General features: G+C 49.0%; 1 protein-coding gene across 1 annotated transcript in view; it reads right to left on the reverse strand.

Annotated features, from left to right (window-relative positions):
• TMPRSS6 (transmembrane serine protease 6) overlaps window positions 1-26,458 on the reverse strand; it is a 172,840-nt gene that overhangs the window by 96,136 nt on the left and 50,246 nt on the right. The window lies entirely within an intron of this gene.

Raw genomic sequence — 26,458 nt, forward strand, 5'->3', positions numbered from 1 at the left:
GTAGACTCCCCACTATACTTAACCTAACCTATGCCTACCCTACACTAACCTAATTCTACCCATCTAAAACCCAATCTAAAACTATGTAAAACAGTAAAAGGGAGGGGAAGGAACTGGGAGGTTGTACAACACAAAAAGTTCATTTCCTGCTTTTCTTCATTTTCTTCTTTATGTAACTCAACATCCTAAGGTTCTCTGCACTTTCCTCCTCCAGTTTTTTAAGTCTTGCCAAAATCTTGCCCATGTCCCATCTCATGTCTTATTCAAACTGGCTAGGGACAACTGCAGCAAGTGGCTGGTTTACGACTGGTGCAGCCAGTGCTTAATTTGTGCTTGTTGTTTCCGGTGCTGAGCACCAGCACTTATTTTTGAGGGCCGGGGCTTATTCGTCTGTCTCAAGCATTTGCTGCGAGCAAAAGACACAAATGGGAATGATGGAAGAAGAGAAAAACGAAAAAGCGTCACAATGGAAGAAAGCAGAAAGCTACCAGAGTGAGCTGAGGGGCTGGGAGTGGCTTTAAATGGATTGAAAAGGCCCGAGATGGCTTCAGGATTACGCTGTCTCATTATTCCGTGCTTGCACATTTAAATGCAAGATCTGTGTGTTAGAGAGGAGGGCTTTGGGCACCGGCACGTTTATATTTACAAATTAAGCACTGGGTGCAGCTGACGTGGAGGGCCTTGGTCCGGCTGTGATCCCTTCACCCCTTGCTCTAGTGTCCTTGTGTTGCTGCTGTGGAGGTCCACCATGTGCAAATGCACGCCATTCACCTGATGCCTTCTCACTGAGATACCTCCTTCCCATTAAGCTGTATCCTGTCTCAACTTCCATCATGTTGCGGTAGCGTTCGGCCCTCCTGTGGAAAGCTCGTCTCTGGTCTTGTGTCATATTGGCAGCTGAAATATGAGGAGAAGCAAGCATCAGTACCAGCTTTGGGTGGAGGTTGCACAGACATATTATGTAGATGTAGACTGCAACTGCACATAACACATACATTCCTCAACAAAGACTTACTCCTCATCTATGACTATTTCCTACCACCCATCAACACTATCAGGTACATGCCACTGGGATGACAGCAATCCATTGTTAACCATCAGGGCCCAGAGCAGATTGGACAAAATTGTCCATGATCAACATTTGTGTCATCTAACTTGTGAGGATCATGTGGCCCAACAAGTCTCGATTTCCTGTGTCCTTGTGTATAAGGGAGGATGTGCATGCAGTCAATCACCTCAACACCCCTGGTAAAACATCAGCGCTTGCCCAGTCATCATGGATGCAAGGTGGGGGGCCATATGATAGAGGGTCTGGTAACTTCCCACCGGCTATTCTAAGGTTTGGTAAATCAACATTCTTGTGTTTTGGTGTAAGACCTGGCCTGAGCATAAGTTCCAAGGGGGCATTCCATTGCCCATGATGTGCCCACATGTACAACTGATGCAATGTTCCCAGAAAGTTTGGCCAAATACCTGAGCTGCACTTCAAAGTTGTCATCGCATTACACAACTGAAGCCCTTCCCCTGTGCTGTGCTGTGCTACATGTGTTAAACTGCACACACATGGTGGCTGCATGGGTGCCCTTAGGTCAATAGTGAGTATGGTACTGCACTGGGTGCTGCTACAGTATCCTGATGCATTGTACATCATTTGCACATGCATGTCAGACATCATCAAAGTACCAGGTACGCACACAGCATTCACATCATATGCATATGTGATGTGAACTACATCACTCACAAATATCATGGTGGCAGGACCATGTTGTGAAAACTGCAGAGATATGACGTGGGAAGAATCATAGACTTTTCCCACAACCATCTGGAGCTGAGTTGTCTACTAATTGGGTACACTACTGTCTGTTGTGCAGCACAATATGGCTCCTTGCAGTACTACAGACTCATTATATCTGAAGGGTACTGAGGGACCTGTGGTGTATGTGTCTCCTACATAAGCCCCCTAGAGACCTCTGCAGATATAACCCACATCTGTACCGTCTTGTCACTGAGTATAAGCTATATGCGGCACACAGTGCTGACAATGGTGCTGTGACAAAGTGGTTGTCAACAGGCATGCGATGTACATAAACAGCTGCCCTGAGACATATCATGGTAGACATCAATGAATAAGTGGCCAGTCCTTACAATTCCTATTACACACAATTCCATGCCAGCACACGTTGCCCCTTGAACTACAAGCAAGCCATTCTCATTTGCACAACAGTTCAACATACATGATGTCATCATGCATTCTCCAATGATATCATATAATTGGTCAGGCAAAACCATCTTTCATAGCATTCCACACTTCAGACTGACTCACAACAGACCCTGGATTAGCACACATGACGCACAAGATGACACTTACTGGATGCATCGGGGTCTTCAAATCAGGCAACCTCACCTACGGTGTAGGGCGCAGGTCCACCTGCAAGACATGAATGGAAAACATTGCTTAGTGTAATTTGTACATATCAGTTAAAGGACGACATTGTTCACTGTCAACTTGTTAGACTGAATGAGTAAGTCATTCTAGGGGTAGATCAGAGCAACTGACAAACATCTATGATCAGTCAATCATACACAGTCTCAGATAATGTAGACCCACACGCCTACAAGCCATCACTGTCCCTGACACTCCTGTGGTGCTTCTCACTGCACCATTTATACATGGCATTGTCATTCAGGTGTCTGTTAGCTCTACACCTATAGGACCATATAAGACTGCTTGACACAGTATATTGCATCTGAGGGGCATGCAATGGTTGTTGCAGTGGCTGTCCCATTGTGACACCCATAGCATGTGAGCCTGCTTCAGATGTTGTAGACATCTACCTCATTGTCACAGCAAGCTGACAAACTACTGCCCAGGGGTTGTGTGGGTATTTCAAGGTGTTGAGGAATGCTGTGAAACATCCTTCAGTGAAGTAATATGTATGTGCCATCACAAGGCACACACACAATCAATAATGCTATGGGAGTTTACTTGTGTTAAGATAGTTGTACCTACATGCGCATTGACTGACTGAAATAATGGATGTATTGCCAATAGTGTGTGGCCAGCAATTGTTGCCATGGTATACCATTATTTGTCCAGGGAGAGATAAGAACATGGACATAGACATATGCCTCAACACAGAAACACTTGATCTGTGGTCCATGGATGCATTTGTTTGTGTACGTTACTGAGTAATGTGCCAGTGGTGGAGCAGATGCAGGGCAGCCCCATACTGTCAGTGATAAGCGGCAGGCCTTTGGAACTGACTCTGCACATGTGTATGGTAATAGACATAGGGGGTGATTCTGACCCCGGCGGTCAAGGACCGCCGGGGCCGTGGTCGGCGGGAGCACCGCCAACAGGCTGGCGGTGCTCCACAGGGTATTCTGACCGCGGCGGTTCAGCCGCGGCCAGAAAGGGAAAACCGGCGGTCTCCCGCCGGTTTTCCGCTGCCCTGTAGAATCCTCCATGGCGGCGCAGCTTGCTGCGCCGCCATGGGGATTCTGACCCCCATACCGCCATCCTGTTCCTGGCGGCTTCGGCCGCCAGGAACAGGATGGCGGTATGGGGTGTCGTGGGGCCCCCGTAAGATGGCCCCACCCTGAATTTCAGTGTCTGCTTAGCAGACACTGAAATTCGCGACGGGTGCTACTGCACCCGTCGCACATCCTCCACTCCGCCGGCTCCATTCGGAGCCGGCATCCTCATGGAGGGGTGTTTCCCACTGGGCTGGCGGGCGGCCTGTTGGCGGTCGCCCGCCAGCCCAGTGGGAAACCCAGAATACCTGCGGCGGTCTTTTGACCGCGCAGCGGTATTCTGGTGGTTCCCTCCAGGCGGGCGGCTCCCGCCGCCCGCCGGGGTCAGAATGACCCCCATAGTATAGGGTGTATGTGATACACGATGGACAGGAACAGGGAAGTGCTAGTAGTCTGGACCCAGTGCATCGTCAAGCTCCCTTACATGGCCTTGGCCAATGGCACAAAGGGGCTGATAGAACAACAGTGGTGCAGCACCAATTGCATCAATACAGTCCTTGTGGCCCTCATTGCACCCCTTACCCCCGCCATGTGTGCACGTAATGAAAATTAAGGCACAGTATGACACAGGTGGAGCCCAACTGCATCTATTTATGTGTAGGTAAATGATGTACTCAGCAGGAGCTGCAACAGATTATCACAACTTCTTCTGAGTACATGGAGGCCCATCCCATACATTTATATGCCCCTATATCAAACCTGCTCTCAGCAGTTGTTCAGAGTGCATGAAAAATTGAAATAAGGAATTGTTAGTTTTTCTCAGTGGCTCATACATTTGCCTCCCAAACAGGTTTTGGGACACCCTTCCATACCTGATGCATGACGCAGACCTCATTTGGTGCTGCTCATTACCGAGTTGCCTTATGCATGTATCACAACACTTTGCAGTGGTTGTGCAGGGAAAATGGTACATCTGCCCTGCATCAGCTTCATTATTGTACTTTGAATTGCAGGCCTAAGATTGCACGGGGACTCTTCATACAGGTAGCATACGACATGCCCAGATCCACAACCATTACATGCAGCACTCAACCATATCTGCAACTACCATGCACATGCAAAAGAAAGTACTTTGTATGGAAATGGAAGACTTACCAACTGCTCCACCAATCTCAATGCCCAGATGATCCAGCAAATCCTGCTCCCTTGTAATGAGGTCTGCCCAGCGGTACTTAAGTTGGTGGTCGTTCCTTCTGTAGCAAAGATCAGTTTTAAGTGGTGGAGCACCTTGCCCCACCGTAGCCTCCCTGCTTCTATGGGGTAGCCAAGAATGACACGGCCACCTAGTTGCAGCATCATAGGGAGGTAGTGCTAAACCAGCCATATAAACCCCCCAGTTTATCGGTCAACATCTGTGCCATCATCCCTTTCCCAAACATACTAGACTGCAAATGCAGTTCACCCAAAACAAAACAAAAATATTCCTAACACCTAACCCAACTACCCCAACAACTATACTAACCCAGGCAAACACCCCAATATACAGAGACAGAAACAGTGCACTTATAATACAAAAGACAAGTTTAAAGACAAATAAAACACAACACCTACTGGACACAGCACACTAAACACTACAAACACTCTAAAACTCCTACAACCCCACTCCACACACCCTCACACAGTCACAGACAATAAGACTGTGAAGTGAAAGTGAACGTGAACTCACTGTACCATGTTTGCAGGCAGGATGTCCTGTTTCATCACTTCCTGGGCATGTGCGTCACGTTTCCAGTCATGCATCTTTTTTTGACACATGACGGTCATGCATCGTTTTCCCCACCTTGTGCGTCAAATTGCCTGTGGACGTGCAATAGATGTCCAGGGACTCTGCGTCTTTTAGCTTAGGGGAATTTTATGGTATGCGCATATGCGTGAAACATTTTGATGCATAACAGTCATGCGTTAATTTTTCAACATGGTGTGTTAAAAGGCGTGTGAACATGTGATTGCCGCTCAGGGCCCAGGTGTCATTTTACTTACGTTGCAGTGTGGAGTTAATGCGGTTGAGTCATTTTTTTTTGCACATGATGGAATTGCGTGGATTTTTGCATTGTAGGCCTTGAGTGCACCCTGATTCACTTAACATGTCACATAGGCTGTACTACAATATTATATATGTGGTGACTATTCAGTAATGTCATTACAGTGACATTGGTATGTCAAATCCAAAGGTTTGTCTAAGAGTCTGCTGCATGCGATTGTTCATACCTTGTGCATATGTGCACGTGTAGCTATACTGTGTCCACATACATGCTGGCACATGTGTGTTATGTGTGTACATATGTCAATGAATACTAATTTGTGGCTGGACTACATTGTTATGGCTGAGATACAAATGTGCACATACCTACAACACAATGGTGGTCATTACAACCCTGGCAGACGGTGTTAAAGCGGCGGTAAAACCGCCAACAGACCGGCGGTAAAAAAATTGTAATTATGACTGTGGCGGAAACCGCCAACAAAGACAGCCACTTTAACACTCAGACCGCCACAGCGGTACAGACAAACAGCGCGGCGGTCACCGCCAACAGACAGGCGGAGGACAATGTACTGCCCACAGTATCACAACCTACCAATCCACCACCTTTTCCGGGGCAGATTCACTGCGGATAAAAACACAGCGGAATCAGCCATTTCAAAGGGAAAACGCTCACCTCTACACACTCCACGAGGAACGAGGGCACCATGGAGCCGGAACTCCATATTCTCCCTGCGATAGTCTTCCTGCTCCTGTACGAGGATCATCAACGCTGGCGGCGAAGACCACGGTGAGTATTGCACCTACGACATAGGGGAGGGGGGAGGAAAAACACAGGGACACACACAACCAACATCCCAACCCCCACCCCGACCCTCACCCACTACAACACACACACCAATGCATATCTATACATTACAGTAACAACCCCTAACCCTCCCCGGAAGAATGCAAAGAAAAAAGGAAATGAGTTGAACCATTGTAATATATCAAAATACAGTAAGCAAATATATGGAAAATGTCACTTACCCAGTGTACATCTGTTCGTGGCATGAGTCGCTGCAGATTCACATGCTGTGCACAGTCCGCCGTCTGGTGTTGGGCTCGGAGTGTTACAAGTTGTTTTTCTTCGAAGAAGTCTTTTCGAGTCACGAGACCGAGGGACTCCTCCTACTTCGATTCCATTGCGCATGGGCGTCGACTCCATCTTAGATTGTTTTCCCCGCAGAGGGTGAGGTAGGAGTTGTGTATATTAGTAATAGTGCCCATGCAATGGAATGAATACGTATGTACATAATAAAGGTTAAAGTAATATATTTACAAATGTACAAATGTTCAAGATCTACTTCTAAACGGCTACAGGCTCCCGGGGAGGCGGGTGGGCGCATGTGAATCTGCAGCGACTCATGCCACGAACAGATGTACACTGGGTAAGTGACATTTTCCATTCGATGGCATGTGTAGCTGCAGATACACATGCTGTGCACCGACTAGTAAGCAGTTATCTCCCCAAAAGCGGTGGTTCAGCCTGTAGGAGTTGAAGTAGTTTGAAATAATGTTCTTAGTACAGCCTGACCTACTGTGGCTTGTTGTGCAGTTAACACATCTACACAGTAGTGCTCGGTAAATGTATGAGGCATAGACCATGTTGCTGCCTTACATATTTCGTTCATTGGAATATTTCCTAGAAAGGCCATGGTAGCCCCTTTCTTTCTGGTTGAGTGTGCCTTTGGTGTAATAGGCAGCTCTCTTTTTGCTTTAAGATAGCAGGTTTGAATACACTTAACTATCCACCTAGCAATGCCTTGTTTTGAAATTAGATTTCCTGTATGGGGTTTTTGAAAGGCAATAAATAGTTGTTTTGTTTTTCTAATTAGTTTCGTTCTGTCAATGTAGTACATTAGTGCTCTTTTGATGTCTAATGTATGTAGTGCTCTTTCAGCTACAGAATCTGGTTGTGGGAAGAACACTGGTAATTCTACTGTTTGATTTAAGTGGAACGGTGAGATAACCTTTGGTAAAAATTTTGGATTTGTTCTTAGAACTACTTTATTTTTATGTATCTGAATAAATGGTTCTTGTATGGTAAATGCTTGAATCTCGCTCACTCTTCTTAGAGATGTGATGGCAATCAAAAATGCAACTTTCCACGTTAAGTATTGCATTTCACAAGAATGCATGGGCTCGAAAGGTGGACCCATGAGTCTTGTTAAGACAATGTTGAGGTTCCATGAAGGAACAGGTGGTGTCCTTGGTGGTATGATTCTCTTTAAGCCTTCCATAAACGCTTTAATGACTGGTATTCTAAATAGTGAAGTTGAATGAGTAATTTGTAGGTAAGCTGATATTGCGGTGAGATGTATTTTTATGGAAGAGAAAGCTAGATTTGATTTTTGCAAATGTAGTAAATATCCAACTATATCTTTTGGAGATGCGGTTAATGGCTGAATTTGATTAGTCTGGCAGTAATACACAAATCTTTTCCACTTGTTTGCGTAGCAGTGTCTAGTGGTAGGCTTCCTAGCTTGTTTTATGACCTCCATACATTCCTGTGTGAGGTGCAAGTGTCCGAATTCTAGGATTTCAGGAGCCAAATTGCTAGATTCAAAGATGCTGGATTTGGATGTCTGATCTGTTGTTTGTGTTGTGTTAACAGATCTGGTTTGTTGGGTAGTTTGACATGACGTACTACTGACAGGTCTAGTAGTGTCGTGTACCAAGGTTGCCTTGCCCATGTTGGTGCTATTAGTATGAGTTTGAGTTTGTTTTGACTCAACCTGTTTACTACATATGGAAGGAGAGGGAGAGGGGGAAAAGCGTATGCAAAGATCCCTGACCAGTTCATCCATAGAGCATTGCCTTGGGATTGATCTTGTGGGTATCTGGATGCGAAGTTTTGGCATTTTGAGTTTTCCTTTGTTGCAAATAGATCTATTTGAGGTGTTCCCCAAATTTGAAAGTAATTGTTTAGTATTTGGGGGTGAATTTCCCATTCGTGGGTTTGTTGGTGATCTCGAGAGAGATTGTCTGCCAACTGGTTCTGAATCCCTGGAATAAATTGTGCTATTAGGCGAATGTGGTTGTGAATCGCCCAATGCCATATTTTCTGTGTTAGGAGGCACAACTGTGTCGAGTGTGTCCCTCCTTGTTTGTTTAGATAATACATTGTTGTCATGTTGTCTGTTTTGACAAGAATGTATTTTTGGGTTATTATGGGTTGAAATGCTTTCAGCGCTAGAAATACTGCTAACATTTCCAAGTGATTTATGTGAAACTCTCTGATGTATGTCCCATTGTCCTTGGATGCTGTGTTGATTGAGGTGTGCTCCCCACCCTGTCATGGAAGCATCTGTTGTTATAACGTATTGTGGCACTGGGTCTTGGAAAGGCCGCCCTCGGTTTAAATTTGTACTGTTCCACCATAGAAGCGAGATGTATGTTTGGCGGTCTATCAACACCAGATCTAGAAGTTTACCCTGTGCTTGTGACCATTGTGATGCTAGGCACTGTTGTAAGGCATGTGCAATCTTGCGTTTGGGACAATGGCTATGCATGAAGACATCATGCCTAGTAGTTTCATTACCATTCTGACTTGTATCTTTTGTGTTGGATACATGGCCTGTATTACTTTGTGAAATGTTTGAACCCGTTGTGGACTTGGAGTGGCAATCCCTTTTGCTGTGTTGATTGTCGCTCCTACGTATTGCTGCGTTTGACACGGCTGAAGGTGTGACTTCGCGTAGTTGATGGAGAAACCTAGCCTGTGAAGGGTTTGTATGACATATTTTGTGTGCTGTGAACACTGTTTTAGCGTGTTAGTTTTGATTAGCCAGTCGTCTAAGTACGGGAACACATGTATTTGCTGCCTTCTGATATGTGCAGCTACTACTGCCAGGCATTTTGTAAAAACTCTTGGCGCAGTTGTTATTCCGAATGGCAACACTTTGAATTGGTAATGTATTCCTTGGAATACGAACCTTAGGTATTTCCTGTGTGAAGGATGTATTGGTATATGGAAATACGCATCTTTTAGATCTAATGTTGTCATGTAGTCTTGCTGTTTGAGCAGTGGTATTACGTCTTGTAACGTGACCATGTGAAAGTGGTCTGATTTTATGTAGGTATTTAGTGTTCTGAGATCTAGTATTGGTCTCAGAGTTTTGTCCTTTTTGGGTATTAGAAAGTACAGTGGGTAAACTCCTGTGTTTTTTTGTTGAGTTGGTACTAATTCTATTGCGTTCTTTTGTAGCAATGCTTGAACTTCTAGTCCTAGAAGATCTATATGTTGTTTTGACATATTGTGTGTTTTCGGTGGGACGTTTGGAGGGAATTGGCGAAATTCTATGCAATAACCATGCCTGATAATTGCTAAGACCCAAGTGTCTGTTGTTATTTACTCCCAAAGTTTGTAAAATTGGCTTAGTCTTCCCCCCACAGGTGTTATGTGATGGGGGTGGGTGACTTGTGACTCACTGTTTATTTTGAGGGGTTTTGGGGCCTTGGAATTTCCCTCGATTTTTGGGGAATTGGCCCCCTCTAAATTGCCCCCGAAAACCTCCCCTCTGGTATTGACCCTGGTAGGTAGGCCTTGTTTGTGAGGTTGTGGTTTCTGTGGGTTGACCTCGAAACCCTCCCCTAAAAGGTGTTTTCCGAAATGTGCCTCTGCTCTGCGGGGAGTAGAGTGCGCCCATGGCTTTGGCTGTATCGGTGTCCTTCTTGAGTTTTTCGATGGCAGTGTCTACCTCCGGCCCAAACAATTGCTGTTCATTAAACGGCATATTGAGCACAGCCTGCTGGATTTCCGGTTTGAACCCAGAAGTGCGCAGCCATGCGTGCCTTCGTATTGTGACTGCAGTGTTTATTGTCCTTGCAGCTGTGTCTGCTGCATCCATGGAAGACTGTATCTGATTATTTGAGATACTTTGTCCCTCTTCCACCACCTGTTGCGCTCTTTTTTGGAACTCCTTGGGTAAGTGTTCGATGAAATGTTGCATTTCATCCCAATGAGCCCTGTCGTATCTTGCCAAAAGTGCTTGTGAATTGGCGATACGCCACTGATTTGCTGCTTGTGCTGCAACCATGTTTCCTGCAGCATCAAATTTGCGGCTCTCCTTGTCTGGAGGTGGTGCGTCGCCTGAGGTATGAGAGTTGGCTCTCTTACGAGCTGCCCCCACAACTACTGAGTCTGGTGTTAGTTGTGTTGTAATATATATTGGATCAGTGGGCGGTGGCTTATATTTTTTCTCCACCCTTGGAGTTACGGCTCTGCCTTTAACTGGATCCTGAAAAATTTGTTTTGAATGTCTTAGCATTCCTGGGAGCATGGGAAGGCTTTGATATTGGCTATGGGTGGAGGATAGGGTGTTAAAGAGAAAGTCATCCTCAATTGGTTCCGAATGTAAGGACACATTGTGAAACTCGGCTGCCCTTGCGACCAACTGTGTATAGGATGTACTGTCCTCAGGTGGTGACGGTTTTGTAGGATAAGAGTCTGGGCTATTGTCAGACACTGGAGCATCGTAGAGCTCCCATGCATCGGGATCATCCTGACTCATTGTGGTATGAGCTGGTGAGTGCATTAGTGGTGGAGTTGTTGCTGGTGATGCATGTATTGATGGTGGTGGAGACGGTGGTGGGGTTGTTTTCTTTGCCACCTTTGCCTGTGGTTGCTTGTCCTTTTGTTGAAAGGCAAGTTTCCTTTTTATTTTGATTGGGGGAAGAGTGGTTATCTTCCCTGTGTCCTCATGAATATGAAGCCTTCTTTGTGTGTAGTCAGGCTCTGCAGATTGAAGCTCCTCTCCAAATCAATGTAATTGGGAGGTTAGTCCTTGTTCCTCTGTATAGGAACTAGTTTTCGGCTACGAGGCTGGCTGTTTCGGAACCGAAACCTTTTCGGAAGTGTTTTTAGGCTCCGAAGAAACCTTCTTTGTTTTCGGCGTGTCTCAGTGCCGAAATTCTTCGGTGCCGCTGTCTCTGTGCCGAAGTTTCTCGGAGCCGCCGTCTCGGCTCCGAGGTTGCTGTGTGGCGGTATCTCGACCGGAGTCGGATGACTTCGACACCAGCATGCCCTTTTTCGGTGCCTTGGATGGGTCACCTATTTTTCGGGTTAAGCCATGGCCTGTTGGCGGTGGCGTCCCCTGGGCTTTTGTAGACTTCTCGTGAGTCTTGATTTTCGACGTCTTACTCACGGTTTTGGTTGTTTCTTCGGCGTCGAGTTCTTCCGAATCCGACTCGCGGACGGAGAAAGCTCCTTCTTCCTCCTCGAAACGATCTTGACCTGTCGGCGTGGACGCCATTTGTAGTCTCCTGGCTCTTCGGTCTCTCAGCGTCTTCCTCGACCGAAACGCTCAACAGGCTTCACAAGTATCCTCCTTGTGCTCGGGGGACAAGCACAAGTTACAGACCAGATGGTGATCCGTATACGGATACTTGTGATGGCATTTTGGGCAGAAACGGAATGGGGTCCGTTCCATGAGCCTTGAAGTCGCACGTGGCCGGGCCGACCAGGCCCCGACGGGGGATCGAAAACACCCCGAAGGGCCACCGGAGCTCTTCAAAATTCGGTGTCGATTTGTTCTAACTAACCCGATACCGAACGCAAACAATACCGACGTATTTTTCCGAGATTCTAACTAACTTTCCGACCCGAAACACGGAGCGAAAAGGAACACGTCCGAACCCGATGGCGGAAAAAAAACAATCTAAGATGGAGTCGACGCCCATGCGCAATGGAATCGAAGTAAGAGGAGTCCCTCGGTCTCGTGACTCGAAAAGACTTCTTCGAAGAAAAACAACTTGTAACACTCCGAGCCCAACACCAGACGGCGGACTGTGCACAGCATGTGTATCTGCAGCTACACATGCCATTGAACACATATATATACACATTAAACAAAATATACACCATGATTAGTAGTGCAGGTATTGCACCATTCATTGTCCGTGGACCACTGGGCCCAAAATGCATGGGCGAGGCCCACACAAGATACCCGATCAAAACGGAGAGAACACTGCAGGGGCATCAGATAGAAATACAACAGGCAACTCAGGGGGAAGGGAAGGGGGGGGCACCTCAGCCGGATAAGTGAACGACGCCAGATCCAAGAGGGGGCTCCATACCCATTGATGTATCCAGGGGAGTGCAGAGCCACAGTCTCTCAAGTCTCTGCAGTGGGTGGGTTGCCCACTGTACCATCCTGGGGAGTGCAAAGCCACAGTCTCTCAAGTCGCTGCAGTGGGTGGGCTGCCCACTGTACCATCCTGGGGAGTGCAAAGCCACAGTCTCTCAAGTCTCTGCAGTGGGTGGGTTGCCCACTGTACCATCCTGGGGAGTGCAAAGCCACAGTCTCTCAAGTCTCTGCAGTGGTTGTGTTGCCCACTGTTCAATCCTGGGGAGTGCAAAGCCACAGTCTCTAAAGTCTCTGCAGTGGGTGGGTTGCCCACTGTACCATCCTGGGGAGTGCAAAGCCACAGTCTCTCAAGTCTCTGCAGTGGGTGGGTTGCCCACTGTACCATCCTGGGGAGTGCAAAACCACAGTCTCTCAAGTCTCTGCAGTGGGTGGGTTGCCCACTGTACCATCCTGGGGAGTGCAAAGCCACAGTCTCTCAAGTCTCTGCAGTGAGTGGGTTGCCCACTGTACCATCCTGGGGAGTGCAGAGCCACAGTCTCTCAAGTGGATGCAAGTCTCCACTGGTTCTGGAGGTTGCTTTGTGCCCAGAGTGCTTCATCCTGCCAAGGACTGAGGAAGTGGATGTATCTCTCCACTGGTTCTGGAGGGGGCTTTGTGCCCAGAGTGCTTCATCCTGTGCAGGACAGACGGAGTGGATGCAAGTCTCCACTGGTTCTGTAGGGGGACTGGTGCCCAGAGTGCAGCACACACCCTGTGGCGGTCCCAGTTGCGTCACTGCCCCTGCCGCAAATGGGCTAGCGGTGCATTCCATGGCGGTCTTTGCCCTGTTCAGCGGTCCCTGGCCTGTTCAGCAGTGCTTGCATTGCCAGTGTCAGACCTGTTCAGCGGTGCATTCCATGGTGGTCTTTGCCCTGTTCAGCGGTCCCTGGCCTGTTCAGCGGTGCTTGAGTTGCCAGTGTCAGATCTGTTCAGCAGTGCATTCCATGGTGGTCTTTGCCCTGTTCAGCGGTCCCTGGCTTGTTCAGCGGTGCTTGCCAAGGCGGTCCTTCATTGCCCAGCAGGGCTGTGGCTGGCGGTCCTTCATGGGTCAGCTGGGCTGTGGTTGCAGGGCCCTCCTGGCCAGCTGGGCTGTGGCTGGCGGTGGCCTCCTGGCCAGTGACGATGGGGCTGGCCTCCTGGGCAGTGACTCTGGCGGTGGCCTCCTGGCCAGTGACGATGGGGCTGGCCTCCTGGCCAGTGACGATGGGGCTGGCCTCCTGGGCAGTGACTCTGGCGGTGGCCTCCTGTGCAGTGACTCTGGCGGTGGCCTCCTGGGCAGTGACTCTGGCGGTGGCCTCCTGGGCAGTGACTCTGGCGGTGGCCTCCTGGCCAGTGACGATGGGGCTGGCCTCCTGGGCATTGACTCTGGCGGTGGCCTCCTGGCCAGTGACGATGGGGCTGGCGGTGGCCTCCTGGGCAGCGGGGATGATGGCGGTCTTCTCCACCGTGCTGCTCCTCCCAGACTTTGGAGATTTCTTCTGCCCCTTCCCCACCTTGGGAGGAGTCACAGCTGAGTCGACACTCCCCCTGGGACCCTTGTGAGCGGCTTTGCTGGCTGGAGTCTTCCCCCTCTCCCACCGGGCACTGTCCAACTTCTGGTGCTTCACAGGGGGGGCACTGGCTGTGCTGTGGCTCCGTGCCACACTGGCTGTCCTGGTGGCCGGTGCATTCCACATACCTGTAACAACAGGCACCACTGGTCCCAGGGAGTTTTTGGCTGAGGAGCTAGTACGGGACCTATGAGTTGGAAGGGGGGGTGGTGGGAAATAGGTTAAGGGGGGCCAGGAAAAGTTTTGGGGGAGACACTGGGATGGGTAGATGGAGGGGGTTTGGGAGTGGAGGAAGAGGTGGTGGTTGTAGGAGGTGTAACTTTTGTCGATTTGGGTGCAGGTGCATGGGCTGGAGGCTGTCGTGAGGTGGATGGCTGGTGGGTGGGTGTGTGCCTGCGTTTGTGTATCTTCGGAGGGGGCGTCACAGACACACTGGGAGAGGACACAGGGGACGTGTAAATGGTAGTGGGGGTGGTGAGTGCACGTGAGCGGGGTGTGGTGGTGGGTGTGCTGGTGCGGGACATAGTGGCTGTAGTGGTAGTGCATGCAGGTGTGAGTGTAGACGAGACTGGGAGGGAGGAGGGAGACGAGGAGGAGGGGGACACAGTGGAGGCAGTGGATGTTGGTGTGTCTGTATGTGTGTGATGCTTGCGTGAGTGCCTGTGGGATGTGTGGTGCTTATGTTTGCGTGAGCTTCCCTTGTGTGTTGAGGTGTGTGCAGGCTGGTCTGATGGTGTGCTTGGGATAGGCTGGGGTACAGGGGATTGGGTCTGGGTGGAGGAAGTTGGAGGGGGAGGCTAGATACAGGGACAATGGCTGCCATCAGTGCTGAGGCCAGAGTTTGCAGGGTTTGATGAAGGGCAGCCTGACCAGAATGAATGCCCTCCAGGAATGCATTTGTGTGTTGCAATTCCCTTTCTACACCCTGGATGGCATTCAAAATGGTAGACTGCCCAACAGTGAGGGACCTGAGGATGTCAATGGCCTCCTCACTGAGGGCAGGAGAGGTGACAGGGGCAGGGGCTGAGGTGCCTGGGGCGAAGGTGATGCCCACCCTCCTGGGTGAGCGGGCACGGGGCACACGCTGAGGGGCTGCTGGGAGGGTGGTGCTGGTAGGGGGGGTGGCGGCTGTACCTGTAGAAGTGGGAGGCACAGATTTTGCCGCCACCACAAGGGAGCTCCCATCGGAGGACGAGTCCGTGTCGCTGGTTGCAGATCCTGTGACCGCTGTGGTGCTCCCCTCGCCCCCGTCCCACTGGTGTATTCTGAGTCCGTGGTGTGGCCCTCCATGGCCAAGTGGGATGCAGCTCCCTCGTGCTCCGGTGCCACTGTACCTCCACCTGATGATGCTAATGCACACAAGAACAGGGAGACCACAAAAAGGGGACGACGACAGAAGAAAGACAAGTTGAGTGCATGGCTTACCGCTACCGTTGGCGGACAATACAGACACAGCAGCCCCCTGCACTACGTCGCGCTGTTGGGCTCTACAGATGCAATTCCTAGGATATGGCCTACATGGCTATGGACACATAGATGACACAGGGGCATGAATACCTGTACTTGGCACTCTACAGAGGTGGGGTGCCACATGGCCTGCATTACGGTGGGGCCTAGCCTACGGAACTCACCCTGGCCTAGGAAACCCACAGCCCTCCTCCCCCACCCAGACACCTTCACTGCGCGCAAAGTCCGCGGAATGATGTACTCACCCCCTTGTGTCTGCTGTGATGCCCTCAAGCGCCCATCCAACTCAGGGTAGGCCACCGTCAGGATCTGGAACATCAGGGGGGTCATGGTTCGACGGGCACCCCTCCCACGTTGGGAGGCCATCCCCAGCTGAGCCTCCGCCGTCTTCTTGCTCCAGCGGCGAATGTCCTCCCATCTTTTCCAGCAGTGGGTGCTCCGTCTGTGTTGGACCCCCAGGGTCCGGACGTCCTTGGCGATGGCACGCCAAATATCCTTCTTCTGGTGGGCGCTGACCTACATGACATGTACAGGGGAAGAAGAGAAGTCATTACCAATTGCACCGTCTAAGTGAGTGGCCCACATCCCTACCCTTGCCATGTGACACATGCATTCACAGTCCTTCATGCACGCAGAACTGTGCCCCCTTCATTCTTACAACCAGCCCTCTCCACACAGGCACAGCCCATACAACGTGCTCCCTGTGTACTTACCTGTTGGTCTGGAGGACCGTAGAGTAGCGTGTACTGGGGGAGGACCCCATCCACGAGCTTCTCCAACTCCTCTGCAGTGAAGGCAGGGGCCCTTTCCCCAGACTCACAAGCCATTGTCTCTTCCAGACCGAGGTCACAGCAGCACTTGCAGTGTAGGTCCTCTCCTGTCAAACATCAGGTATCGAGTGATTGAACAGATAGAAAATGGCAGTCACGTCCGCGGCGGTCACATCCGCGGCGGTGCGTACCATCACCGCTGGCGTACATCGTCATTCGCTCCTGGGACCCATAAGGTCCAATGTTAACCAATGCAGCATTGCACCGCGGTCTTCGACCGCCTACCGCGACGGTGTACAACGCCAGCGCAGTTAGCTCACATCCCATTGTCCCACTTTAGAGGTCAGGCAGCCGCCATTTCAGGGGCCCACCTGGCCTAATTACCAACTGCGTCACACAGACCTAGGCCCTGTCTCACAACACAAAAGCGGCCACATTTTGTGTATGAATGGTGTTCTGTGTAGACCGTTGGTACATACCTCTGAGTTGGTTGACTCTGTGGTCGCTGTTGTCCTTCCTAGGCACCGTCCGTTGGGACATGTGAGGAGATGGCGGAATCCTCCGGTGTACCGACCGCTGGTGGACCTGTCGACAATGGAGGAAAGACATTTGATAATCACCTACAGGTTTGACCGTGCCACAATCCAGGAACTGTGTGCCCAGTTGGAGCCTGACCTGATGTCAGCAATCCGCCATCCCACAGGAATCCCCCCTCAAGTGCAGGTGCTATCAGTGCTCCATTTCCTTGCAAGTGGGTAATTTCAAACAACAGTGGCCATGGCATCAGGGATGTCCTAGCCTATGTTTTCCAACGTGTTGTCCAGAGTGTTGTCTGCCCTGCTGAAACACATGCGGAGCTACATCGTTTTCCCTCAGGTGGAGGATTTGCCTACAGTTAAAGGTGACTTCTATGCCCTTGGACATATCCCCAACATCATAGGTGCCATTGATGGGACCCATGTAGCTCTGGTTCCCCTCCTACAGGAGTGAACAGGTGTACAGGAACCGGAAGAGTTATCATTCGATGAATGTACAGATGGTATGTTTGGCAGACCAGTACATCTCCCAGGTAAATGCTATGTTCCCTGGCTCTGTGCATGACGCCTACATCCTGCGGAATAGCAGCATCCCATATGTGATGGGTCAACTCCAGAGGCACCGTGTGTGGCTATTAGGGGACTCTGGTTACCCCAACCTGTCATGGCTACTGACCCCAGTGAGGAATCCGAAGACCAGGGCAGAGGAACGCTACAATGAGGCCCATGGGCGGACTAGGAGGGTGATCGAACGCACCTTCGGCATCCTGAAGGCCAGGTTCAGGTGCCTCCATATGACAGGTGGTTCCCTATTCTATTCACCAAAGAAGGTGTGCCAGATCATTGTGGCCTGCTGTATGCTTCACAACTTGGCTTTGCGACGACAGGTGCCTTTTCTGCAGGAGGATGGTCCAGATGATGGTGTTGTGGCAGCTGTGGAGCCAGTGGACAGTGATGAGGAGGAAGCAGAGGAAGACATTGACAACAGGGACTCAGTTATCCAGCAATATTTCCAGTGACACACAAGTGAGAAAACATTCCTGCCTACTACAAGTACTTTCACACTTCTAACTCTATCCTGTCTGTCGATTTCAACCAGTATATGGTCACTGAGTTGTACATTTCCCTTACGGTTTCACAGGTGTGGTTTCCAAACGTGTGTCATCTGCTCAGATTCCTCATGGACTTGAGATGTGTGATATAGGTATGTTGACATTACATTTGAAAACGCATTTTGGCACTGTCATTGCTAATACACATTTTCGAAATCACAGATTGACTCCAGATTGTTTTGTGCTTCAAGGGTGTTTATTGAAGAGCTAAATATTGGAGGGGGGTTGTAAAATGGTGAGGGGTGATGGTGGAGGAATGTCCATGGCAGAGTCCAGTCTATTAGTCTCACAGGTGCATTGCCCATATGGGCATAGGAAGTGGAGCTGGGGCAGTTCCAATATGGACAGGGTTACAAAGTGGGACAGTAGGAGGACAATCAGGTTGGTCTCATTTCTTGGCGGGGGTCTTGGCATCGTGCTCTGTCTTGTTCCTGGATCTCAGGGACCGCTTGCGGGATGGTTCTCCGTCTGCAGGGGGTGGGGTGCTGGTGTGGTGGCCCTGTGGCGGTGCCTCCTGTCCACTAGCGCCGGCGGAGGTGGTGGGCAGTTCATCGTCCATGCTAGTGTCAGGGGCCCCTTGGAGTGCCACAGTGTCCCTCCTGGTGTTAAGTATTTCCTTCAGCACCCCTACGATGGTGCCCAGGGCGGAGCTGATGGTTCTGAGTTCCTCCCTGAACCCCAAATACTGTTCCTCCTGCATGCGCTGGGTCTCCTGAAACTTGGCCAGGACCGTTGCCATCGTCTCCTGGGAGTGGTGGTATTCTCTCATGATGGAGGAGAGGGCCTCGTGGAGAGTGGGTTCCCTTGGCCTGTCTGCCCCCTGTCGCACAGCAGCCCTCCCAGTTCCCCTGTGTTCCTGTGCCTCTGTCCCCTGGACTGTGTGCCCACTGCCACTGCCCCCAGGTCCCTGTTGTTGTTGGGGTGGTGGGTTATCCTGGGTTCCCTGTAGTGGAGGACACACAGCTGATTGACGTGTCCTGGGGACGGAGGTATGGGCCCACTGGCTGGGTGCTGTGATGGTGTTACCAGAGGGTGGAAGGTCTGTGGTGGGCTGGGCCTGTGTGAGGGGAACCGACTGTCCCGAGGCCCACGATGGTCCGGGCTGGTCGTCTGGATCCAGTTGGACAGAGCTGCTGTCATCACTGTGGGCCTCTTCTGTGGGTGGGGTGGAGATATCTGGACCCTCCTGTCTGGTGACGATGGGTAGTGGTCCTGCAGGGGTATAAAAGCATGATTATTGCATCTGTGTGTGTCATGGTGTGCAATGGGTGGGTGACCGTGTACCCCAGTGCTAGCATTCCTGTGTGGGGGCTTGTGTGATGATGGTTGATGGGGGTGTTCTGGGTATGTCCAGTGGGCATGCTTTAGTGATGGGTGTCCATGCTTTGTTTTGTCATGCAGGGCTTGGTGTTGGGATGGGGTTTGTGCTATTAGTACATTTGTGAGGAGTTGGAGTGATAGGGGAGGGGGCGAGGGTGGGGGTCTGTGATAGCATGCAGGTAGGGTGCGGGATATGATAGTTAAGATTTGACTTACCAGAGTCCATTCCTCCACCGACTCCTGCGAGGCCCTCAGGATGCAGAATAGCCAAGACCTTCTCCTCCCATGTTGTTAGTTGTAGGTGGGGAGGTGGGGCTCCGCCGCCAGTCCGCTGTACCGCCAGGTGATGTCGTGAGACCACGGAACACACCTTCCCCCGTAGGTCGTTCCACCTCTTCCTGATGTCCTCCCGATTTCTTCGGTGCTGTCCCACTGCGTTGACCCCGTCCACTATTCTTCGCCATAGTTCCATCTTCCTAGCTATGGAGATGTGCTGCACCTGTGATCCAAATAGCTGTGGCTCTACCCAGACGATTTCCTCCACCATGACCCCGAGCTCCTCCTCCGAGAACCTGGGGTGTCTTTGTCGTGCCATGGGGTGATGTAGGTGATGTGTGGGGTGGTGTGTGTGGTGATAAGTGTGGTGATATGTAGTGGTGTGTGGTGTTTTGTGCGTGGCAGTTGTGTGGGTGATGGTGTTGAGTGCCTGTGGCTGCTAGTTTGTTGATGGTGGTGTCTCTCTCTGGCCTTCTCTCTGTAATGGTGGTCGTAGGGGTTTGTGGGTGATGTGGGTGTGTGTTTTATATTGTTTTGGGTGTGTGGGAGTGGTGTGTGTATGTGTATCAGGTGTGTGTATTTTAAACTGTCCAATGTGGTGGTGTTTTGGAGATGTGTGAGTATTTTGAGCGCGGCGGTGTGTACCGCCAATGGAATACCGCGGTTGAAAGACTGCTGTGTGGATTCGTGGGACATGATAGTATGGGCGTATTTCTGTTGGCGTGATGGTGGAGGTTTTGTTTTCGCCAGTTTATCGCTGACCTTTGGTATGGCGGACTTGTGTGGGTGTCTGAATTTTGTCGGATTTCGAGATGTGGGTCGTAATAGCTGTGGCGGAATTCCGTGGCCGCGGTGGTGTGTTGGCAGTCTTCTGCACGGCGGTAAGCGGCTTTTACCGCCAATGTTGTAATGACCCCCAACATATATGATGGCCTATGTTCAAGCACATGGTAAGGTGTGTGACAGCAATGACAATGTGTACTGAGAATATTCAGTGGACTTGGACTGCATTTACATCACGTTACCCCTCGCAATTTGCGTGTGCATGTGTGTCCACTCTGTGGTGTGTTGTTAGATTTTACTTCATGTTACTCTGCTACAAGTGTGCCATTTGATTCCCCATGCATCATAGTTGCAGGAGATGTTATGTACACAATTTGTTAGTGAAGGTTGGTATATGCTGTGTGTGTGTAAAGACATGTGTAGTGTCATTTCTGTAACATATGTCGACAGTGGTGCGTTTTTGGGATGTGAAACCTCACATTACTATCTTCCTGCATGGACACATGTTGGCATTTTACAAATGCATGTGTAGTCACACCAGTGCCACCTATGTTTCTGTATGTCGGAACACATGTGAAGGTAATTTCTTTCAGTCACTGATCTTGTGATACCTATGCCCTTGTTTTTGGGCTAGGTTGCCTTGTGTTCAGAATCCGTACACATTACCATGCCTGAGCCATTATAGTGGTACATGTGTGCTGAGATATGTGGTATATGTGTGCATTCCTCCAACTGGGCACTCACGTTTGTCGCCATCATGTTTGTTATGACTGTCACACACAATGGCATACTACTGTGTAGCAGTGTTACAGTCTGGCATAGATGCCAGCCTACTCATCATCACAAGTGTGAGAGTTTGTGTGGCAACACAAACCCATGGTTGCATGTGAAGGGGAAGGTAAATGGTACTCCAGTCAATTCAGTCCCCTGTGCACATGCATCAGGCCCCTGACAATGTCATACGTTAATGTAGCCAGAGCAGTGGTGTGTGGGTTTTTTGAGATGGGATTTAGACTCTTCATGATTGGTACTCAGCAGAACTATGCACGCTCTCCAGCAGACAGACACATGCACAATTGTGGTCATACAGACCAGGACATCATATTTTCATCTGCGGTACTTGATGTCAGCCTTCCCCTTTTATGTATGGAGCTCGGGTGCTTGCACATGTAGGACATGTCTCATTATTTGATATCCTTAGTTGTTTCCTTGGGCAGCTTGTTGGGCTTGTATATCTGTTGTGACTTCAGTATTGGAAACGTGCCAGGGTACAGATGGTGTTGCCTGTCACTGCCTCCTGTTATGGTGGCATGCGATGGGCAAATACCATGGTATGCTAGTGGCCAATATGACTGGGTTATGTACTGACCTGGCCGCCCTCCCTGTACATATGTTAAATGTTGACACGTAGACATTGATGTGTTGTATACTCAGTATTGGTCTATGTGTGTCCCTTCTCAATGTTTTCCTGCATTACTGGCAAGGTATGTAATGTCTCCTACATTGCTGCCATTCTTTAGGCTGCTTGCATTTTGTACACATCTTCTACAGCAACATCGGCTGGGCATATATGGACATGATGCAACATGTGACTCGTGTAATTTGTAGATGTACACATCTCCTACTACTGGTTACTTGATAGTTACAGTTCAATTGACGGTATTTGTGAGATGTAAAAAGTGACAAGCACACACGACATTACACCTGTCACTGCACCTGTGTTGTCTCGAAGTGACCTCCCATGTTGTATTTGAAAGTATCTGTGGGTGTCTTGAAGCTGTCCACCCACATCCTCCGTTGAACATGGGTATGCATTTTTTCCAGCATGCCACAACCTAGATAACTCTTACCATGAATGAATGATGTTGAGGTGCAAAATCATCTCAGTGCTGTACTGTTCATTAGCCAAATGCAACCTATATTGCTAGGTCTACTCCTACTCAGTTTGATGTTGTGTCTCAGACATTATTTAACAAAGCTGGACGTAGTAGCACATCCCACACCTGATTGCAATGTTGGAGGCCCAAACATGTATGGGATAAATTGTTACTGTTGCTACCATGCACTTGTTCTGTCATGTGAGTGACAATGAGTGGTGTGTATTCCTATGTGCTCTATGATGTTGTTATACAGAGCATACTAGGTAAACAAACTAACACATGTCAAGTATTGATACTGGCAAACCTGTTGCTACCTAGGACATACACCCGTGCATCAGTCTTCACATGTTTATCTGGATTTGCTCGAGGCATGTGTCAATACAGCATATTCATGTGACAAGTTTGCAGCTCATGTACATAGTGAGTGTAAGACACTTTGCCTACATTTTACCCAGAGAATTATTTGGTGATGCATTGTCCCAATAAATCCTTAGATCCTGACAATGGGTCAAGTGTTTGGATAGAGATTCTGCACCCATAGCTGCTTATTTTGTCTCGCAACCCATTGTGCACTCCACAGCCAACGTGTGTGTGCCATATGTGAGGTACAGTCAACCATGTGTCAGTGCTCTGCCCAATGGCAGTGCCAGGACATTATCCCATGGATACACTGTGCAGGCTCAGCATCAGATATTGGCTACAATCCCTGGGCAATTACTGAAGGTCCATAGTTACCAATGATGTCCCACCTTTGTCACACGAGCTATGCAGGCAAAGCTGCAATCACAGTGAGTTGTGACAGTGTTCTGTTTCTACATTACTTAATATCCATTTGTTGACAGCCCCTACCTTATGTGTGCCCCCATGGCATACATCCTGTTAGCCACGGTGTTGTGCTGAATGAGCTAGGTATTAGCACCTTGGCCACTTGACTGCACAACATATGTAGTGGTGCATGGATCTAGGTCTTCAGGAGTCAGACGCCCGTGAACTGCGTGTCATAGATATGTGAGATGGAGGCAGTAGACTTTCTTACATTATAATGTTGCTACCATACTTATCACCTTTGTGTTTCTTACATGCTCCCTGAGGTTTGAGTCACATTCCAATGGTATATGTAGTGGAGAATAAGAAAACCAAGGATAATCAGATGCAAAGTATTTTATTTGTGCTATTTACAATGTGATGTTGTTAGTCCCAACAATGTTCTCAACAATGTGGATTCTCCTGCGAGCTCCTGCAGTAGTGTTCTGTTGTTCCCCCTCCAAATTATCTTCTCCATCATCATCCTATTCTTCATTGGAAACATCAACCTGGTCGTCCCAGGGGACAGTTGTTCGGACACAGATGTTGTGGAGGATTGGACATGCCAGAATGGTTTTGCAAACAAATGGTGGAGCATACAAGAGGCTTCCTCCTGTCAAGGCCAGGCACCTGAACCTTGATTTGAGGAGCCCAAATGCCCTCTCAATCACATTGCGTGTTTTCCTGTGCCCCTCTTTGTAGGCCCCCTCTTCCACCATTGTGGGATTGGCAAATTAAATCATCACCCACGGCTGCATGCCCTACCCTTGGTCAGCTGCAAAGGAAAGAGAGAAGATGTGCTGGTAAAGCTTGATTGTAGTTTGGAACCTACCATGGCAGTTGTTAGTTTTAGTTGGAGTGGTGACTCAGACTTGCTTGTGGTATAGTGTATGTTCCTGTTCTTGTGAAATGGTTTCATCAGACTGTGTTAATGGACATGACAATCTTGGGTAGTGGCTCAAGGCCCTGGGAATTTTAATGTTGATCCCCAAATGATGATTCTAATTTAGGAAAATGTGTTGTATAGTCCATATTTGAAGCAGTGTACTATTGTTAGATAGAACCTACCACCTCCTTGCACCACAATGGTGTCAAATGTTGAGACACCAGAGTTGCCCTTCAAAGCCAGACTGTGCCGTCCATGTTACCATGTGGCACTAAGCATGCAGTGTGACACTTTATGGCCCTTTGTGGCAGATGATGCTTGTGGCAGCCATCAAGTGTACGAGGGAGTGTAGCCCACATTAGTAGGATGACGTAATTTGGTGCAGTAGTATCTCCTAGCTTCCAATACATAATTTCTCACAGACACTTTCTACACTTTCACAGTGCAGGCTATGGGAGGGGGCACAGCTATTTTTCACATGGGTCCCTTAGTACGGTGCATGCTAAGTCAGGCATGTCCTCTATACTCCTATCCAGTCCTACTATGACATACATGATTGTTACAGTTTTTCACAAACTCTGCACCATGGTGGACCGTTTCTGGTATACCAAACAGTCATGGTGATGCTAGGGGGCACTAGGGATGCATGTGAGGTGGCACTGGAGTAGGGTGCTGCCCCATTTCTTGTGATTCTGCACCATGGTCTTTAATGTCAGATAATTTTGTATTCGTATGTGTGCAACACAATGCAGCAGACAGGTGTATGTGCACACTACAGGTATGTGTAGATGATATGTAGCTGGATATAGCACCAATTGCGTGGCATTTGATTTAGGTTCTGCCAAAGGCTTGCACACCATGATTTACGTGGAAGTGTGCTTATGTGTGACTTTCTCAAAATGACCATGGCCTATACCATTGACATGCCTGGGTGCTTCTTTGTTTGGTGTAATGTCTCTGTGATCTGTATTTATTTGTCAACCTGTGGACATGTGTAGTGGTTTGTGAGCAGCTTCTGTATGCTGGTTAGGGTGTGGCTGTGTAATGTACATGCGAGTGTATGTGTTTGTGAAGTGCAATGTATGCAGTGTAGTGTGGCATGTTGCATATGTGTTGTTGCCTGTTCATATATGTAGCCCTGCCCATGTGTATTTAGTGTGCTGTTTGTCTTGTTTGTCCTAGATGGTTGGTGTGTTGTGTGTGCTATGATTAGTATGGTGGCTTACCTATGAGTAGACCATTGCCATATTGGCCATCCTGGAACAGCTTGTTGATGGTGCAATGGCGAAATATGTAAGGATCATGGATGCTGCCGGGATATTTAGCAAAGATAGTGGTGAAGAGGCCACGGCGGTCCACAATGGCCTGCACATTAATTGAATGTGTGTGCTTGTGGATCCTATATAGGTGTTCCATTGCTGCAGGTGGTACCAGTTGCACAAGGGTGCAGTCCATTGCACCCACCACATGCGGAAACCCAGCAATTTGATATAAGCATCTTGCTTGGTCTCCTCCTGCAGATGCTTGGTGTTTGGGAAGCAGATGTGGTGGGGTGTGAGGCATATGATAGCGTCCAGGACCTTAGGTAAAAAGACCGAGAAGGATGGCTGGGAGATACCAACCACTTGTGCACCCGTTATCTGAAAAGATCCAGATACCAGCATATGGAGGATAGCGAGGAGTTTGGTTATGGGTGGAATGTTAGTGGAAGTTTGCACCCCTGCTGTGATGTGTGGCGCACTATGGTGCAACCAGCGTAAAATGGACTCCTAGTTCAGTACATCCGGATCACATCTTGGTCCCTGAGTCCAAGGATGGTTGTGCTCTGTCTGAAGATCTTCTCCCACCTTCTGCACTGCCTTTGTGGCTGCTGTGGTGGTGTTTGGGGTTGCTGTGATGGTGGTGGAGGGACCTGCTCTCTTTGCTGACGTCTGTGGCATGTGCCAAGCTGGAGCAGTACCACTTCCATGTTGTCCTGAAGGTTTCAAAAGCTTATTCTGGGGGTTTTCTTCGAGTGGTGGTATGTGGCTTTTTTTTAACGCCTGGTCTAACCAGGCATCAAAATTTTACACTAATTGGATTTAGCACCATCTTTTAAGTCTGCTTCCTTGGTTTTGGTTGTTTTTGCATCAGTAGGTAAATATGTCGCTAGAGGGATAGCATAATTTTTTGGAAGGGAACCCCTACCCTGCATCTCATTGTCGCAATGAGAAACAAAGTGGTTTGGTTCTCCCTCAAAATGGTGCTAGCTCCAAAATTTTGACTCTAGATGTCAAAATATAAATATAGAGTTATGTTTGTGCCGCTTTAGCGCAAATAAATGATGCTAAGGGGGTGCAAACATTTAATAAATATGGGCCCAAGTACCCAGATCAAGTTCAATGACTACA

Source organism: Pleurodeles waltl, chromosome 4_2 (genome assembly GCF_031143425.1).
Source record: "Pleurodeles waltl isolate 20211129_DDA chromosome 4_2, aPleWal1.hap1.20221129, whole genome shotgun sequence".
Classification (NCBI taxonomy): Eukaryota; Metazoa; Chordata; class Amphibia; order Caudata; family Salamandridae; genus Pleurodeles; species Pleurodeles waltl.